At 33.4% G+C, this 6296-nt stretch overlaps 1 protein-coding gene across 1 annotated transcript in view; it reads left to right on the top strand.

Annotated features, from left to right (window-relative positions):
- The first annotated feature begins 2522 nt into the window (after positions 1-2522).
- The window catches only part of LOC117122318 (two pore calcium channel protein 1-like), a 27778-nt gene continuing 24004 nt past the window's right edge, over positions 2523-6296 (top strand). The window contains exon 1 of the mRNA XM_033267878.1: positions 2523-2644. The gene's annotated coding sequence lies outside the window, so the exon portion shown is untranslated. The remainder of the gene's footprint in view (positions 2645-6296) is intronic.

The following is a 6296-nucleotide window of genomic DNA, read 5'->3' as shown; positions in this document are numbered from 1 at the left end:
TTAAATTATAATTTGCAGTATTACAGGCTGTCTCTTATACACATCTAGATGTGTATAAGAGACAGCAATTATCTTGTATATTAGTTTTATTTACTTAAGCTAAATAAAATGAAATGGATCACACCTGATATCGTTAGATTATGTATAACTGTAAAACACTTATCCGAGACAAACACCTTTTAATAATCGTTCACTTACAAACAACTACACGAGTAAAAATTGAAAATGCAAATCAGAATATTATTTTATTATCAGATTATTTTTTACCAGTTGAAAACAGATATAAACACGATCCCAAACGTTCAAACAATATTCATCCAAGTCGTAATTTTGAAAATTTTAGCGATTATTTTAGTAATATAGGAAAAGAAATTTAAAACTCAATTAAAGAAGACAAAACAGAATGGAAAAACTCAAATTGTATTCACACACACTAAATTTTACGATATTTGTATCTGGCGATACTGCAGAAAATCTGGTATATTTATCTGAAAAAAGTTCATAATTTCGATACTATGCTATAATAGACTAAGACTTGCATTACGCTATATCGCGAAAGCTCTGTGTTCCATTAAAAATAAGCCCTAACAACTATAGTCCAATCTCAGTGGTATGCTACATAGCCAAAATTGTTGAAAAGCAAGTCCAAGATCAAATTAATACATATCTCAATGAAAATGACCTTATAAATGTACCAATATGCTTTTAGGAAGTACCACTCATCTGTTACATGCCTTCACTGTTTAATAGATCTTCTTATGGATTCTGGGGCGGATGCAGGATTTGACGGTAGGGTTGGGGCTGAGGTGAGAACATTTTGAGAATGGAACTCAGGTGCCCAGAATTGCACTCATACCTTGAAAATCTTACCTGTAATTCATATCATCAATACAATACAACAATTATTTTCCTTAATACAAATAAATTAAATATTGGTTTATTATTCAACGATACGAAGGCTGCAACGTGAACACTCCCTTCTTGGCCCCTTGGCTTTAACGAAATAAATATTGAAATGTTGCCCCCTAATCAATCGGAATTGGCACACTACAGGTAGTGTCTTGGGTCCAATTATATTTTTTTATACGTATCAAACAAGTAAAATATATAAGATATTTGGGCTTAAGTACGAAAACTTAACATGGGATTATCATATACGACACATACGTCTGTAAGTTCCAAGATTCATAATCTAGGAAAATTGGCAAAAACATTGTACCAATCTCTCCTTAATACATAAGCACAATCGAACCATGTTTAGATTATGCAATTTCGGTTTTGGGAAACACATCTACTGCAACAAGAATAATATAACCAAAGTTTTGATTACAGAAAACTATCGTGGCGAAAACATAATTCAACAACTAATTTCATGTTTAATGAACAAATACTATATGACACCAAACCGCCCCCACCCCTTACTCGTTCATATAATGAAATTGAAATGATTTTCTATAGACATGGATATTACAAGCTCAAACACTTTGAGTGTTGTTGCACTGATTGCAGTGCCATCTTTTTTAACTGTAGGTTTTTACAACAGGCATAGGGGCCTATGCATGTACAGTATAAATGATTATTTTTAACAATTTTAAATTATAATTTGCAGTATTACAGGTTTTTAATTTGTGCATTGCTTTATTAGATTTTTTAATAAGGGGGCGGGAATCAGGGCCCCTGGAGGTTGGGGGCCAGGTTCGATGAACCTGCTGAACATGCAGTAGCTACACCACTGGATGACCTGTGCTACTTTAGGAAACAAATTATGTACATATCTGCCATTTCTACATTTTTTGTGTGGCTGCGACACCATATCTCATTTTTATGGGATAAGGAAAGGTTGTGTAGTAGGATCTAAGAAATCTGACGAACTTATACAAATAGGTGAATGTTTTAAGTCAAGTTCAGCTAGTCATGATGACATCAGACGGGCTGGGCAAAAGCTTCGTTATGTCTGTATGGCGGACGCAATGTACCTTTGAATGTTCTCCCCAGCGAAAGGTTTGGCGACAAGGTAGTAAAAATCCTTAAATGTGTCTGTCAAGCAGCTAGGGAAACGCGAATGAACCGAAACTGAGAGAGGACGCAGCATAATTAATTATTATGCAAAGTATACTTAGGCCTACCTGCGAGGCACTCATCTGATCTTTAGATGGTTGTTCCCAGTTCCCATCTCCCCAGGTTTTTTGGGGTCTATTGGTGTTTCGATTTGGTCTTATAATGATCGAAGTTGTATGTTTGTTTTTGGTAGCCAAGTTACGTTTGATGTTTTGGTTCTCTTTTAACTACAGTTTTTTTTATATAAAATCAATAAATAATTAATAAATGTATTGAGTTGTGACAGTTTGGATTTTTAGTGATATTTTCTGAGTGTTATTTTACATTCGCATATGGTATATTACAGCTGTTTTTTGTAGCTTGAATTCATATTAAAAAACATGCCCCACCCTGAAATGTATCATACGGGTGGATCCGATGATTTAGCCCAACCCAGTTATATAGTACTTTGAAAGGAGGTCGAAGGTCACAGAAAGCAGGAGTTGGGTATTTTTAGTTTTGAAAACTGGTGAGCCGCCAAGCAGCTGGGGAAACGCGAATTGATTCTCACCTCAAGAGGACTTGTATAATCACGATTATACTGCAGGTAAGTGTACATTTGCATAATCATCTTCATGCTTACCGATGTTTTGTGCCTAGGATAGACCTAATAAATTTACTGACAACTTTTAAGAATTGAAATATTTGTATTTGGTGTTGTGGTGGGCTCATCTTCCCACGGAGTTAATTAGCTCCGGGACTATAGTTGTCAGGAAGCCTATACCTACCGTACTCGCGCGAATAAGCGCCCAAGCGCTTAAAATATTTTTTTGCACTTTTTGAGGGGCGCTTATTCAAACGGGGCGCTTATCAAAACAGAGTGGAAATTATGCTTATGGAAATATAAGAAAATCGAAGGGTTCTTATATGAGAACTTATTAAATTCAAGAGGCACAGTTTGAATGAAAAACGATTATATAAGGACATCACAAATTACGAATGGTGGTGCGGCGGAAAAGATAATGGTCCAGAGAGCATGGCTTGCCATGACAAGAATTTTGTGAGTACAGTATTACACAGTAGAATGGCAGATGAAATTAGAGGTGGTGGTTAGCTTGTTGGCCAAACGGCCGATTGAGATTAGCAGGATGGCATGATCATTGCAGGTTTTCTTGAAACCTCAGATGAGAATGTGTGAGGTGCAAATTATCGAAAAAGCAGTAGGACTTAGCTATAGAAAAATGTAAGATGAAAGTTGGAAGTATACTGTATGTCCAGGGAGCAGCTCTCATATTCTGTCCAAGATAAGAGCTGCTCATTAATGCAACAGATCTTTGTCAGGCCCGTATTTAGGAATTTCAATGGGGGGTTCGGCTTGTGACTATGCGGAACTCCTTATCAAAACCACATACTTTTTCTTCTCTCCCCTAAATGGGGACTTTGTTTGATAGGTCTCAGGCCCTTTACAGTATAAATAAATATACATTTTTAGTGCTTTAAATAAGGCGAAACTTCTTTATACCTTGTTTAGCGAACCCTCCAATTCCGAAATTGTGGATTTCAAAATAAAAATAACATTTTATTATAAGTGTGTTAGCGTACGAGCCGCCATGAAAAATTGAAAAAAAAGAAATAAAAATTTATATTTATTTTTATTCTGTCCTCCGCTACATGGAATCCCTTTTTCCGAAAATTTAAAGTTGCATACTTTTTAATATAGTAAAAAGATGTACTATGTGATGTAATCACGAAGTATATATTCCTCAAATAAATATAAATATTATTATATTATTTCTTTTCCACCCTCCTCTTGAAAGATTTTCCAAAAAAAGTTCGCGAAACAAGGTATAAAAAAAGTCTCGCCCAAAGTGTTCGTTTCTTAAAAGCAAGATGAGTATATTGTGCCAGTTGAATAATTGTTAACTTAATATTAGACATTAAAAAAGACTTTTTGATTGATGGATAATTGAAATAATATTGCGGAATAAACTTCTTTCTAATGTTGAAATGGAACCCGTCTTCCACTAAATCATTGTTGCACATTTTACAAATACAGTTTTGTTGTGGAGTATTGCTCCAATGACAAGTTTTAATTTCAAGTTCTAGAATGCCCAGCCTTAGCTTAGTTAACATTAATATTATATATTAAATTGGGGATATTTAAAAGATGATTATCTGTTGTAATACTCTGTTTAAATAAACAATAATACTTTTGATTGTGATCTCATTATTTCATAACATTTTTGTGTTTCTATATCAGTTACTCTTAATTGAATTCGTGAATAAAAGTATATTTATCATGAATATTTCGATTATTCCAAACATAACTAAACCATATGAACAGTAAATTTTGAACTTTCATTGTCCACCACTCCTAATTTCTTTTAACTTTTCTTAATTGAAATTCATAACACTAGTATATAAATATCTATTTGATTAATTAAAATAATGTGCATCCAAAAGCGAATAACGTTAACTATACATTTACAAAAGCGAACAACGTTAACTATACATTTACATCCAAACCTCGTTATAATAATAGGTCCATACCTTTCCAGTGTAAAACAGTGATATAAACTAAGTACTGTACTTTAAGTTCCAATGATTACAATCAATGGCTTTTTACCCTGGTTATGATATACATGTGCTATATGGATATATAGTGAATGAATTTCTATGGTCCCGAGGGGTATGTTGTTACGAGGTTCAACTGTAAGTACATTCATTAGCAGATTAAAAATAAGAAAAAACAACATGTATTAAAGCATACATTAGCTTTAATGAGCAAGTAGGTACCTACTGTTTGGTTGTTAACATAAAATAATACATTAGGTCTATGTTCTACATTCAACCAGACAATACAGTTGGTAAACCAGTTAGTAGATGTATAATAGAGTCAATCATCTAGCAGGCTCCTCAGAGTCATTCTACGGGGATGCATTGATGCAAACCTATCCACTATGTTTATCATAATTTTTTCGATTTTATCATAATAGTAACTTTTATTAGTAAACTCAATCAAATTCTCCAAGATTCATTTTAAATAGTTGACCTGGGATCCCTAACTACATGTATGTACTATTTTTGTTTTAGCCCGCTTTTTGAGGGGGGGGGGGGTGCCTGTTTGTAAAGGATTCATTCTTGCGACATCTGTGATCTGTTTTTTTGACAATCTGTTTTTTTGACTCATAAAAGGAAATTTTGTCAGCATTGGCCTAGAGCTTTTGTATATCTGCACCAGTCAATTGTGTGTAACCTTCCAGACCTAGTCTGTAATTGAAATTGTTGCTATTGATGCAGATACAGTAGGCCTGCAAAATTGATTTCAAGAACATTTTCTTGTTAAATACAGTACAGTGTTTTTGTATCTTCCCCACTCTCGCCTCATATTTTAAAATTTGAAGCTAATACAGTATGAATTAGAATTTTGTGTACAGTAAATAAATGTAAATTGTTCTTCCCTATTTTTTACATTGGTATAAACTAACTATAAATCCATATATTTAATGGTTTGATAATAGTGTGTTAATTGCATTGATATATATTGTAATACCTGACTGCTTCAATGCTTTATTCTGTGTACAGTAAAACAATTTTATGTTAACTGTGAGAAAATACACTTGTAATAAATTATTTGCCATGCACAAGGATGATAAATTGTGTTTCAAAATATTTATTTAGTAACACAAGTAGTCTTGAATCAATAATCAATAACCAAGTGAAGCACCAAAAATATGGATGTTGAATATCATCATGAAAGAAGAAATCTTGGCTATGGTAAATAATACAAGACAATCAGACATGATAAATAAAGCAGTGCAGACTAGTTAAAATTGCCTAAGACGACTAATAATATACTCTAAAAATTTCTAAGTCGATCTAATTTTACATGCTGAATTGTTGAATTTTCCATTACCGTAAGTGCAAGTCAAATTTTGTTAAGATCAAACAATTTCTCAATGGCATTTTCGATACGACATAGGCAAGTTCATTTCAGTATATCTTCAGAAAAAAAATCATTAGATAAATCATTTTAATTCAATTATTTTGAAATATTTTGGCCTCAATCACTTGCTGCAGAGCTCTGAGCATCGCCACCTTCTGCTAACCATGGCTTGGACATGTCCATTTCATCATATCATGTCCACAGAGATGGAACTGTTTGCATCAAATCCATTCGAGCCTGTCATTTGCTCCTATTGAGGAATAAATATACAGTAGTTACAATAATGAAAAACCAGGTTTGTTAAAAATCAAAA

The sequence above is a fragment of the Anneissia japonica genome, unplaced genomic scaffold (genome assembly GCF_011630105.1).
Source record: "Anneissia japonica isolate Jap-2015-1 unplaced genomic scaffold, ASM1163010v1 scaffold1208_len1460985_cov181, whole genome shotgun sequence".
Taxonomy (NCBI): Eukaryota; Metazoa; Echinodermata; class Crinoidea; order Comatulida; family Comatulidae; genus Anneissia; species Anneissia japonica.
Note: the sequence above shows the minus strand (reverse complement) of the source record. Positions and strands in the feature narration are given on the sequence as shown.